Here is a 13,881-nt window from a genome sequence, read left to right on the forward strand (position 1 = left end):
TGGGGGGTGGGGAGGGTCCTTGGGGAAGGAGGCGGAGCAGGGGCAGGAAGAGGCAGAGAGAGGGAGGGGGTTCGGGGGAAAAGGCCCAGCGGGGGTGGGGCGCAGGCCTTGGGGGAAGAGGCAGAGGGGGATGGGAGGAGGCAGAGCAGGGCATCGGGTTAAGAGGCAGAGCGGAGCCGGGTGCAGGCGGAGCCCCCACTTCTCTGGAGCTTGGCTTCCAGCACTCGAAAGATGACAATGGGCCCACGACGGGGTGACCTGCCCCACATCCCCAGTGTTCCCCCCCTGCATGGGCGGCTGTTTGGGGGAGACTCAGCCACCCCTGGCCTCTTAGACGGGCTGTGGCTAAAACACTGGCCTTGCTGTGAGCAGCATTTGAACCTGCGCAGGGAAACCCTCTTGGATTTCGAGTCTAACACCTTAGCTACTCAGCCATCACAGCTGTGAGCAAAGCAGGCCCCTAAGGCCAGAGAAACGCCCAGGCCTGACATCATCTGAACTGCAGAATTCAAACAGCAAACCTGGCTCCCAAAGCACCAGGGGGAATTTGGGGCTCTCGTTCCTTCGCCGTGTGGTTAAGCACCAAACCAGCACCCTCCTGTGGGGTCTGTCATTGTTCCTCTCCACACTGTAACGACCGAGACAGGGAGAGGTGACCTGACCTGACCAAGGTCAGACAGTGAGGTAGAATCCAGCTCTGCCCCCCACCAGCTCCCGGCTCTATCCGCCAATGGACTGACTTTCTCGCTGGATTAAACTGTTTGTACTGGACTCTTTTCTCCATCTATAAACAGGACTAAGCCACGACTGGACTGTCCGACAGGAGAATGGGCCATGGCTCCCTTCCCCGGACCCTGGATTTCTCACCACTTCAGAGAAACTTGTTAGTGGAAAAATGAGTCACATTCAAATGACTGCAGATTATGAACCGTTTGCTGTTGCCTTGGAACTTGGCCCCACCCAGCCTTTTCCCCTGAGTCAGGAATGATAATTTATTGGTTCACTCTGATTTGTTTCAGTTTTATGTTAGCATCTATTGCCACTAATTGGTCAGAGCCCGTCACTTCCGGAAGTCCGAAACGTTTCCCCCCTAGCTCCCTTCTCGGTACCTTTGATTTTCCTCAGTCTCCTTCAGAGCACTGGCTTTCTTGGCACCAATAACCAAGACTGATTTCCAGATCAGGAGACGTGTCCTCCAGCTGCTGGAACTTCCCTGTTTCACACCTAGAAAGAAACAGGTTTTTCCCCATTAATCATTATCATATTTTATTGTCGGATTTTACTCTGAATTTCTTGCCCGTGACAAATGCTGAATTGAGGGACTGGAGAATGAGTCTCTGTGTATCCAGCCACAGAATAGCTGCAGCCCCAGCAATGGCTGTGCAAGCTTCCCCGAGGTGTCCCGTCAATGTGCTTCACCCCGATTTACGGAGACCAGCTCTGGGGACAGGATGAGTTCGGTCCCGTGGGCAATTCACTCCTCGGCCTCCATGCTTTGATGGCCAATAGATTCCAGTGTTCCTGCTGGTCATTGTTCTGTGGCCATCTGCCCACCTGCCACTGGACTGAGATCAGCTCCCCTCACACCAGCTCATACCTCACCGGTCCGTGAATGGTCACCACGTCATACAGACGTTTGTTCACTCCTGCCGGGGGCAGAAGAGAACCCAGTGCCCTGGAGGTGACAGGCCCGTACTGTGTCCCCAGTCAGGGCCATTGTCCCTGCCCTGAGGTGGTGGCTGCTCTGGGGAGCTCACGCTGGCACCGGTGCAGCGGCCCCGCCGTTAGCTCCCTAGTGTAGCCGCTGAGATTCCCACCCCAGCGAGAGCCGTAGCCATGTTGGCAGGAGAAGCTCTCCCAGCGACATAGCCCTGCCCACACCGGCGCTTGGGTCAGTGTAACTGTGTCACTGGGGTGGCTCATTCACACCCTGAGCGACATACGTTCTACCGACACAAGGGGGCGTAGCCGCAGCCTGAGCAGAGAAGCGATTTAGAAAACAGATTTAGTTTTGTAGGAAATGCAGAAACCCGGGTTTGTAATAAACCAAAGGAGATTGCGACCCACATGTCACCTTCACCACGTTGCAGTTGTGCCCTGGGACAGTTGTGTTGTCTCAGCCTGTGGCCAGACTAATGGCGTGTGCAGGGGGAGGAGCCACGCCCCGTCTATGGGGCTTCTGGCAGCCTAGAGGGGAGAAAGGAGAAAAGACGCTCAGTCCCCCATGCCACTCACACAGGGGGCAGGAACTTCTGTGGTCATTTAAACAGGCTCAAGGTCCCCAAAAGAGTGAAAGGTGTTAACGTGCCCCTGTCACCGTCCAACACTGAACGGGTGAAACAAGGCTGGCGGTTTGGTAGAGAGAGACTTCAGCCCGCTTAGTCCCATGGCAAACACACCTCTCACATCCCTGCTAGTGTGTTACTGAAACACAGAGAGAAAAAGAGACAGAGTTAAAGCAATGGAAATGTAAAGGAGTCAGTAAGGCTTGTCTTTAACAGCATCCCCTGTGCCCTTTCTCTTCAGCTGGGAGAGTTTTTAGAAGGAAAGTTCCTTATGTGACAGTCTCTTGGGTGGTTTTGAAGAAGGTAACAGCTGTCCTGGGGAAATCAGAGAGATTAGCTGAGATGGGCTGCAGCTGTCATTGTTGTGGTGTCTCTTGTTAAAGTCCAATCCCATTTCCTAGGTGGCAAGATAAGGCAAACGCACACAAACGGGGAAAGAAGAGAACAGCAAAGATAGAAGATGTAGCTTCTGGCTCTGGCTCTGCTGTTGACTTTGTCTTGCAGCTTCACTGTCATTAGCAGTAGGCAGAGGAGCAAAAGCCATCTCTCACTGTGCCTTAGTGGGTCACAACTGAGAATACCAAATTCAGGCCAAAGTGCTGAGAAATGGGGCAGACATACCCCCAAAATGGTGATTTTGCTCCCATAAGAGAAATCAAACCAGCAAGAAAAGTTAACTTCTGTTTCACCACACTGGCTAACGAGAAGTCAGAAAAGCAGCCTCCTTAGTCATTCCAGGCTTTATATCGCCACCAAAACCACTGAAATTACTGATGAGTGGTTATTGGAACCCAATTTCATCAACCGAAAGGGTTCTTCTGATCTTAAAGGACCAGCCACATACCCAGGTCAATAATATACAACTCAGATCTGAGCCCAGTAATCATGCTGTTGCCAGCCCTTTAGTATCTAAAATATAAAGGTTTATTTCTGGAAAGGAAGGAAGGTGAGAGTTAAAATTGGTTGAAGGAATCAAATACATACAAGAACTGCAAAGTTCTTGGATCACGCTTGTAGCAGTGATGGAATAAACTGTTGGCTTTTTAAGTGTCTGGTTGCTTCTGAATCATTGGAAGGTCCTCAGTCCTTTTGTTAGAACGCTCCCATTAGTATAAGGTCATCATCAAGAGGTCTGAGCAGGAAAGAGGCTAAATGGAGATGTGTCCAGGGCTTTATAGCTTGTGGATGGAAACCCCATTGTTTCAAACAAAGCTCAGTGGAGAGAGTGAAAATGACAGGTAACGAGATGGTGTTTGGAGTCACATGGGCACGTCCCACGTCCATGCCTGATTTCGCTTAGTCACAGCAGAAGCCACGACCTAGACTCCAGATGGAACGTTCCCAGGCAAGTCCATTGAGAGCAGATAGGGGTGTGACCTTACCTAATTGAACTATGACCATATAGACCATTATTGCAACCACTGTCATATAGTTGCAACAAATCTTGTACAAAGATGGTGAAGTGAGGTGTCTATGAACAGGTTGTCATTTGCTGGTTATGCTTATGCTGTGTGTATCATTCTTGTATTTGAAGTTATGAATATTGGCTCTGTACTTGTATTTCACTGTTTGCTTCTGAGTCGTATCAGTGAAGCATTTGGCCAGCTTATTGAGAAAGGATTAAGCTTTTCACTTCAGAGAAAAAAATGCATGAAGACAGTTTTATAAACAAGTAGGTAAAGACACAAACCAACCCAACACCGACTGTGACACCCCCACCCACCCAAGAAATAGAAACACAAACACTAAATGCTGAGAACCTGCACTGATGGGCTCAGCGTGCAGCTTCCCCCTGGGTTTATATCTGGTGCCTCCCTCCTCTCACTCCCCTCTGCACAACCTCAGGTTCCTCCTCTCTCACCCTCCGAGGAGCAGCCCCAGCAGGGAAGGGGGGAGAGAGGCAGTTTCTGCAGCCCTCGACAGCAGGTCCCAGCAGGGAGGAGCTGCCAGGGCATCTCTGCTGGGTCCCAGGCACTCAGGGCAGAGAAGCAGCTCCCCAGGCTGGCGTTGTAAATCAGAGACCAGGTGCTCTCATCTCTGTGACCCTTTCCTCTCAGACCATAGACACCAACTTCCCCAGTGCCGGTGGGCGCTCGCGCCCCCAGGCCCCACCCGACTCCACCCTTTCCCCACCCCCATTCCAACCCCTTCCCCAAAGTCTCAGCCCCCTCCTGCCCCTATTGGACCCCTTCTGCAAATCTCGTCGGCCCCACCTCTTCCCGAGCGTGCTGCCTTCCCCCTCCTGCCCCCTCCCTCCTGGCCGAGCAGAGCAGGTGCAAGTGCTGGGAGCTGGGGGGGAAGCGGCACGCGGTGCGCTCAGGGAGGAGGCGTGGAGGTGGAGGTGAGCTGGGCAGAGGGTGGGGCTGCCCAGTTCGGCGCACCCTGGAGTCGGCACCTGTGCTCCAGACTCTGCCATCTGAGGCTACAGCCCAGCTGGGAACAGGGAGCTGCAGCCTCTGTAACCATGGCAATGTACATGGGGTGTGGTCCCATTGCTCCAGGCTGAGAACTGCAGTGACGTCTCTGCTCAGTGTCAGGCGCCCAGGACAGAGGCAGCTCCCTGGGATCCAGGCCTGGCTCCCAGCCAGACCAGGGCTGCTGGGGAGTGTGAGAAATGGTCCCCCGCCTCCCCCCAGGGCTGAGCTCTGCCCCTAACAGCTCCGATTCTCTCTGTCCCAGTGGCCGGTGACTCTGGATCAGAATTGCGGCTCATCCTGCCAGCTCGCCCTGGTCTGAGGATCGGAACAGGTGAGATGAGGACACGCCCGGCAGGATCTGCCCGGTAATCCTGGGAGCGATTTGACACTGGGATCAGTCATAACGCCAGAGGTGAGGAGGGGAGCAGGTTTGTAGAAATTTTGGTGGTGCCGGGGAACCCATCCGCCCACTAACTCTGCCTGACGGCTCTGGGAGGGAAAGTTTGGGTGAGGAGGAGGTCTGGGGTGCAGGCCCTAGGCTGGGGCAGGGGAATGGGGGGGCAGGCTCTGGGAGAGAGTTGGGGGGTGGGAAGGGTGCTGGAGGGAGGGTGCAGAGGACAGGGTGCAGGGGTGAGGTTTTTGTGGCTGAAGCTGAGGAGGTTTGGAGTGGGAGGGCTCAGGGTGAGGGCTCTGGCACAGGGCTGGGAATGGAGGGGCTCAGGGCTGGGGGCAGGGGGTCAGCGTCTGGGGGATGAGGGCTCTGGTTGGGACCGGAGATGAAGGGGTTTGTGGTGGGGGCAGAGAGACAGTGGGGGTGAAAGCTCATTCGGCTGGAATTGTGGGCCTGAGGCTCTGGGGGTGAGACGGGGCTGGGGACTGAGTTTTTGGGGTGCAGGAGTGTTGCTCTAGGACAGGGGCCAGAGAGGATGACTCCCCTCGGCCCTTTCCTGCCGGCAGCAGCAGCAAGGCCTGGGGGGGAGGAGCCCCACTTCCAGCCTCCCCCAGCCAGCACACCACCCCCACCACTGTCACTGCTTATTGCTCCTGAATGCCACAGGTGGCAAGTTTGTAGGGGCTTGGTGGTGCCCAGAATCTGCACCACCCACCCCAAACTTGCCCCCACCCGCCTAAGGCTCTGGGAGGAGTTTGGGAGGTTGGTGCATATCCTGGGCTAGGGACAGGTGCAGAGGGGTGCAGGGTGCAGGCTTTGGGACAGTTTTAAAAGCAGCAGGCTCTGGCCGGGTAGTGGTAGTGCAGGAGGGTGGCGATGCAGGCTGGGAGGGAGTTTGGGGTTGGGAAGGGGCATGGGAATGGGAGGGGGTGCACCCTTCTGGGAGAGAGTTTGAGACAAAGGAGTACAGGGTGAGGGTCAGGGGCTGAGGATGAGGGGTTCATGAGGGGGCCTAGGGCAGAGGATTAGCAGGGGATGAGGCTCTGGCTGGGGCAGAGGGAGTTTGCAAATAAAGTATAATGCAGCCTTGCTTATTTCATTTTCCAGATGTGATTTTTAAATAGGTACAATTTTTTTCTCCTGAACTGGTTGTGCTCACTGCACTCTAATGAGGACATGCATGTATGTCACTCTGGGTTTGTCTTACACTGCAATGTAAGCTCAATGATTTTGGGTCTGGAGTCATTCCAGCCGAGAACCCCATTGAGCATCTATACTGCCCTAACTCTACATTAAGACATTTCTAACGTACCAAATTCAGCCCAGTCCACACTCAGCATGTAGATCAGAGTCCAACCAACCCTAGCCCAGATTCCCAACACCAGCCTGAAAATGTGCCGCCAGGCCCTGGCGTTACAGTGCAGCGAAACTTCTTTCTGCCCACCCTTCTGTTACAGGAAGTTGAACAGCCCGCCAACACAGACAGCCGAGGAGTGATTTTGGTCTGTGTGCCAGCCACCAGAGCCAGCAACATGTGGAGAAGGCACCTCTTGAAGAAAATCCCCGCTTGCACTTTCACCCTGCATCAGATGCGCTGACAGTTACTTCTTTGAAGTGTTAAGGAACATTTGAGAGGACTTTTCTGGCTCCACCAAAGGTACTGGATGGACTGTATGATGGAGGAGGAGAAGGAGGACCCTGGGTATGGCAGACTCACACTGGCCTCCATGCTGCTCAGCAGAACTGGCAGAGCCTGCTGGCATTCTCAGGTAGACTGGCACAGGGCCACAAGCACAGACTGGTGAGATCCCACTAGCCTGCAGACTGGCTCAGCACAGTCCGGGAGCTCATAGGAAAAAGGTGTCATGCCCTTAAAACAAACAGCCTGGAGTAGAAAGAGAGAGAAAAGAAATACCTGAACAGAAAGAATAGGCCAAACACATGCTATATTTACAGTCTGTGGCAATGAGACCTAAACAACTGAAGGATATTGTAATAATCAGAAAACATAGAATAGAGTGTCCAAAACCTGCAAGAATAATTTCAAGGCCCTGAAACTAGTTTTTCATGAACAAGGGACTGATAAGAAAACACAATCGCCCCTCTCCATAATAGTCAGTTTATTCCCTGTTGGTGCTTATTGTGTATATCCCAGATAACTTAGGAGGTAGAAAACACAGTGTTAATGAAGCTTCTTTCTGTACCAGGCCTGAATGACCAAAGTTATTTTATGTTTGTCCATAGTGCCTCCATGTCTAAACTCTGATTGGAACCTCAGGCTAGTATTGAGAATGAATGTGTAATGAGCTTCCTTATCAGTGTAAGACAATTGTATGATAGGGGCCTTTTTACTATCTCCTGTTTAGTTTAGAAAGAGGAGGGAGCGTGTTGTACAAATTCAGAAGTAAAACTACAGAACAGCCTGGAAAAGTTACAAGATAAATGTTTGCTGTCAAGAATGATTTAACCTGGTTTTAATGTAATTCATAATTATACACTGTATGTACTATATAGTAGGGGAGGAAACTAGTGGGGGGTAAATGAGAATATTTTATTAATAATAAGGGGAGAAAAGACACACACAGCTTGTATCTGTGTGTGCAGGATTTGAGATTGTAACACCTCCTGGCACCTACTTGGGCTCAAATAAACTTTTTCTGCATACTCCCACCCTGGTGTGATAATTAGTACTTTGACATCGGCAACGAACACCGTTTGCCGCCTCAGGCCTTTTTTGGGCCGCAACACCTCTCTCTCTCTACTTTCTCACCCCTTCCTGTCTTCACCCTCCATTTCCTCCAGCATCTCCTCCCTGCAAAGTCTCACGTTCCTCCAGCCTCAGCCTCCTACCAGCACCACCTTCTACTGGCTGCGGGTGCTCAACCCCTCGGCCCCGCGCGGCCCCCACCCCACCCCACCTCCACCCCTGCCCTCGTCCAACTCTTTCCCTAAATCTCTGCTCTGCCCCTGCCTTCTCCTCCGGAGCTACAGCTGTGTGGGCAGGGAAGTAATTGGGAGGTAGGTAGAGGAGTGGGGATGCGGCGTACTAGGGCAGGGGAGGAGGAGGTGAGTTGGGTGGGGGTGAAGGGAGCTGGCTTCCGGGTGGGTGCAGAGCACCCACTAATTTTCCCTGTGGGTGCTATCCCGCGGCACCCACAGAGTCGGTGCCTATGCTCCCAACCTCCCATGACATCTTCTCTGTCTCCCCAATCCTCTCTAGAACCACGGCAGTGTGTTTTAAACCACCTGAGCTGTCCTCAGGACAACAACTAGCTCAGTCCATTTCTGGTCCAGAACTGAGGAACCCTTTGTGGATATTGCACCTGCATCTCCAGGCCCCAGGGGCAGACCCAGAGCAGGACCCAATCCCCACCCAGAAGGGAAGGATTGTTCCCCTGTGAAAGATGCTGACAATGGAAAGAAAAGATCAGGGTCTCAGCTACCAGTATCATAAAATGCCACCCACTCCGCTTCATAGTCCAGATAAACCCCAATCTTCCTAGGTCTCTCACTCAGGGGCATGTGGGAGTTTCTGGGGAGGTGAGAGCCCGGCATTGATCCTCACACTGCCTCTACAGCCCAGAGCCCCTGCTCAGGGTTAAATCTTGATCCTCCCTTCCTCCTCATGCAGGGACTCTCTGGCAACACCCACAGCCCCAAAACCTCCGCATCTCCCACCTCCACCTCCCAGTAATGTCTCCCTGAGCTCGAACCTCTCACAGCCCTCCCGGAGCTTGCTACAGCTGTGTGGCAGCAGGAAGCACTGGGAGGTAGGCAGAGGTGGGGCGGCGTGCTCAGGGCAGGAGGAGGTGAGTTGGAGTGGGGGTGAAAGGCTTGGCTCCGGTGGGTGCAGGCACCCACTAATTTTTCCCTGTGGGTGCTCAAGCCCTCGTTACACAGGTCGATATACTAATAACCCTACAGCCTCCCATGACATCTTCTCTGTCTCACAGTCCCTCTCTAGAACCACGGCGGTATGTTTCAAACCACCTGAGCTGTCCCCAGGACAACAGCTATTGTTGATCCATTTTCTGGTCCAGAACCAGAGTGAACCCCAGTGGGATATTGCTACCTCCGCATCTCCAGGCCTCAGGGCAGACTCTGAAACAGGACTCAATCCCCACCCAGAAGAAGGGAAGGATTGTCTCCCCTGTGAAAGATGCTGACACGAAAAAAGAAAGATCAGGAGTCTCATTACCAGTATCATAAAATGCCACCACTCCGCTTCATAGTCAGATAAACCCCAAATCTTCCTAGGTCTCTCACTCCAGGGGCATGGGAGTTTCTGGGGAGGTGAAGCCAGTACTGATCCCCACACCTCTCTACAGCCCAGAGCCCCTGCTCAGGGGTGAAATCTGATCCCTCCTTCCTCCTCATAGACTCTAGCAACACCACAGCCCCAAACCCTCCTATCTCCCACCTCCACCTCCAGTAATGTCTCACTGGAGCTGAACCTCTCACAGCCCAGCAAACTACCATAGGCACCCCACACCTTCTACTGGCGCCAGTGGGTGCTCAACCCCTTGGCCCCAGCCCCCCCCCACCTCCACCCCTGCCTCGTCCAACTCCTTCCCCAAATCTCCGCCCCGCCCCTGCCTCTTCCCCCTCCTCCCGGAGCTTGCTACAGCTGTGTGTGGCGGGAAGCACTGGGAGGTAGGCAGAGGAGTGGGGATGGCGTGCTCAGGGCAGGAGGAGGTGAGTTGGGTGGGATTGAAGGGCTTGGCTTCCGGTGGAGTGCAGGCACCCACTAATTTTTCCTGTGGGTGCTCAAGCCCTGCGGCACCCACAGAGTCAGTGCCTCTCTCCCCTACAACCCCCGACATCTTCTCTGTCTCCCCAATCCCCTCTCTAGAACCACAGCAGTGTGTTTAAACCTGAGCTGTCCCCAGGACAACAACTAGTTCAGTCCATTTCTGGTCCAGAACCAGTGAACCCCAGTGGGATATTGCTACCTCCGCATCTCCAGGCCTCAGGGGCAGACTCTGAGCAGGACTCCAATCCCCACCCAGAAGAAGGGAAGGATTGTCTCCCCTGTGAAAGACGCTGACATGAAAGTAAAGATCAGGGTCTCATTACAGTATCATAAAATGCCACCCACTCGCTTCATAGTCCAGATAAACCCCAATCTTCCTAGGTCTCTCACTCAGGGGCATGGGAGTTTCTGGGGAGGTGAGAGCCCGGTACTGATCCCCACACCGCTCTACAGCCCAGATCCCTTGCTCAGGGTTAAATCTGATCCCTCCCTTCCTTCTCATAGACTCTCTGGCAACACCCACAGCCCAAAACCCTCCATCTCCCACCTCCACCTCCCAGTAATGTCTCCCTGAGCTGAACCTCTCACAGCCCAGCAAACAGAAAGAATGGAATCGCTCTGGATTGTCCGGCACCTCCTGCCGTGCAATTCCACGCCTCACGCTTTTCCGATCCTCAGACACGATGAGCTGGGCATTTGCTGTGTTTGGATCCAGGGTCACATTCGCTGCAGTGGAAAGAGAGAATCATGATGCTAAAGGCAGAGCCAGAGGTGCAGGAATGAGGGACTGGCCCTCCCACTCCCCACGGGCCTTGCCCCCTGCCCCTTCTCCTCCCCCAAAGGCCCAGAAGCTGGAGCCTGACCGGGGAACCTGTGCAGCTGTGGGGAGCCGTGGAGGGAGGTGGGGCAGGCAGCCCTGGCCCATGTCCCTGCCCCCCAGATGACCCCCCACCCAGGGCTGATGGAGGGTCTGTGGCTCTCCACAGCAGCTGCCCGGGTGTCTCTTACCATGGCCTGGTTGCAGCTCTTTGGCCCCCGAGGCCCTGTCCCCAGGCCAGGCTGGAAGCTGCATCTGGGTCAGGGTAAGAGCCATGCGGGCAGCCGTGGGGAGCTGCAGACCCTCCACCTGCCTGGTGGGGACCCAGGGATGAGGACATGGGCCAGGGTAGGGTGACCAGATGTCCTGATTTTATAGGGACAGTCTCGATTTTTGGGTCTTTTTCTTATACGGGCTCCTATTACCCCCACCCCGTCCCAATTTTTCACATTTGCTGTCTGGTCACCTAGCCAGGGCTGCGCTCAACCCTCCTTCTGGAGCCGGCCCTGATCCGTCATACCCCTCCATAAACTTATCAAGCTTAGCCTTGAAGCCAGATATGTCTTTTGCCCCGACTACTGCCCTTGGAAGGCTGTTCCAGAACTTCACTCCTCTAATGGTTAGAAACCTTCGTCTAATTTCAAGTCTAAACTTCCTAGTGTCCAGTTTATATCCATTTGTTCTTGTGTCCACATTGGTACTAAGCTTAAATAATTCTTCTCCCTCTCTGATATTTATCCCTCTGATCTATTTATAAAGAGCAATCATATCTGCCCTCAGCAGAGTGCAGGACAGAGTCACAAACCCGAGCAGGAACAGGTCAGTAACACAAGCGAAAGGCCATCTGAGCCAGGTCTGAGATGCAGAATCTTTCCTCTCCTGCAGATGCCTCTCCCCAGAGAGGGGATCAGAGACCCAGGAATGCTGGGGAGCCCCAGCAGGTTTTATTCCCATTTCTTTTTCATGAACAGAACCCCTGCTGTGCTCCTCCTTCCTAATATTTAAAGTCAGGTCACACCATGACTTTAGCATGGTTTGATATACCCCTAATTTCAGTTCCATGGGGCATAATGAAGGCCAGGTACAAAGGGCTACCAGCCAAGAGGCCAACTCTCTAGAGTGAGGCGAGCCACCAGAAAAGGGCGTTAGGACAGTCTGAAGAAGCAGAGAGAGATTTTAGCCCAAACAGTGGTTAAAGTGGAATAAAACACAATGGGTCGCTCTCACAACTAGAGTTGGTGACATTGTTAGGCCAAAACTTTTGTTGGTGAAAAATGCAGATTCAACAACACAAACATTTTCCAAATCCATGTCAATTTTGCCAAATTATTTGTTTAAGACAAATAAAAATATTCAGAAAAAATCAGAATATTTTGTTTTGACTTTTTAAAAATGAAATATTTTGATTTTTTTGGTTGGGAACAATATTTCATTTCAAAATTTCCCTTAATTTTATTTTTAAAAAAGCAAAAAAAAAAAAGTTTATAATGCTCAAAATATAACATTTTGTTTAAATCATTTTTTTAACTTTCTAAAAATTTTCATTTCTGGTCTGACCCAAAACAAATTTGTCTTCATTTTTTTGAAATTGCCAATGAACTGAAATATCCATTTTTCACCCAGGTCTCCTCACGACATTATCTAAGGAGGAAGGAGAAGATCATCTTCTGTTTTCAGCAGGAATAAGGAGGTCTGTGTGGGGAAGGGGATGTGTTCAGTGCTTAAATTTGTGCCAGGGCACGCCAGCATTGCACCCCGGCATCTCTAGGCTTGGCAGTTTGTAGACCTGGTACCTCTGGGCTTGCTTCATCAATTATGAATGTAGGAAAAACGCTTGAGCCCCGGAACCTCTTTCATTACACATTAAGCACTGGATGTATATAAGAGCAGACCCATAGAGCAGCAGGTGAAACCGGTGTGGGAAGTTTTGTGCATCTTTGGCTTCTTCTCCCAGAACTGTGCAAATAACTGATTTTTAGGTTTACACCAAAAATAAATAAAAAATAATAATTTTGGGTCAACCAAAAATCTTAAAATGTGTTTTGTATGTGGTTGGCATATATTGTTTGACCCAGTATCCTGTTTTCTGACAACTCCAGGTGCCCCAGAGGGAATGAACAGAACGGGCAATCATCAAGTGACCCATCCTCTGTCACCCATTCCCAGCTTCTGGCAAAAAAGAAACTAAGTGATTTGCCCAATGTCACACAGGAGAAGGGATCTGAACTGAGGCCTTCAGAATTCTAGGCTAACACACTAGCCACTGGGCTGTCCTTCCCCTATGAATGTGCACAGAATAACATCAGGACAGCATCCCATTCAAGTACTACCTGAGCATGTATTATCCAGAAAAATATTAATTCACTTCTCTCCATGTTCCCAAAGGAAGATTCCCCAGCAATACAGCTCACTTGGGGAACCACCTTCACCATTCAGATTTCAACCAGAGAAACTATTGCATTATCTCCTATTTGTGTTTTGTGTTGTTTTAAACTATTTCTACAAAGAAAGGGAGCAAGGATCTCTCCAGAAAGTGAAATTTGGACATTAGCTAAATACAAACTTTACTTACTTGGACAAACTAGGGCTTTTCTCCATTCTGAAACCAAGCAAATCAAATGAAGGTGAGCACTCATGTGAATAAGTTCATTGTTAAGATGAATCTGATTAATAAAAAAGGATGCATTACAGAAAAAGGGAGGGGGAGGGAAACGCTTACCAAGTTCTCTTTGAAGTCCACCTAAATAATAATAATAGTAATAATAATTTAAAAAATCAGAAATAAAGATGTTATGGAAGAGCTTTTCTCCCAAGATTAAATTAAGCCCAACCCCTTCATCAAAACCATCTCATGCCAAGACTTTTTAATCAGTCTTTGGGGAACGATTCCCTTCCAAACCATGGATAAGGCACCTCTGAAATCTTCCAGTATCAATTATTCTAGTCCTACGTGGGGTTAAAGGCCACATCCTATACACAACCACTACACAGGGTGGGACGGGGTTGTAGGCAGTGAATTTATGTAATGTGATGATGTGACGGAGCGATTCTGGCGGGACCCAACTGAGAGTGCCAAATCAGGACCAATTGCTCAAACAGGGCAGTTACAGCCCTAGGCTGGGGTTTTTCCACCTCTAAGGCAAACCAAACCAGCCAGACAAAGGACTTTGGTCTCACCCCACTGGCTAACCACAAGTCACACAAGCAATTTCCTTAGA

General features: G+C 51.4%; 1 non-coding gene across 1 annotated transcript; it reads right to left on the bottom strand.

Annotated features, from left to right (window-relative positions):
* Positions 1-360: 360 nt before the first annotated feature.
* Positions 361-442, bottom strand: TRNAS-CGA. The gene has a single exon. It is a non-coding gene; the product is annotated as a tRNA-Ser (tRNA).
* Positions 443-13,881: the final 13,439 nt, after the last annotated feature.

The sequence above is a fragment of the Mauremys reevesii genome, linkage group 17 (genome assembly GCF_016161935.1).
Source record: "Mauremys reevesii isolate NIE-2019 linkage group 17, ASM1616193v1, whole genome shotgun sequence".
In the NCBI taxonomy this organism is placed as follows: Eukaryota; Metazoa; Chordata; order Testudines; family Geoemydidae; genus Mauremys; species Mauremys reevesii.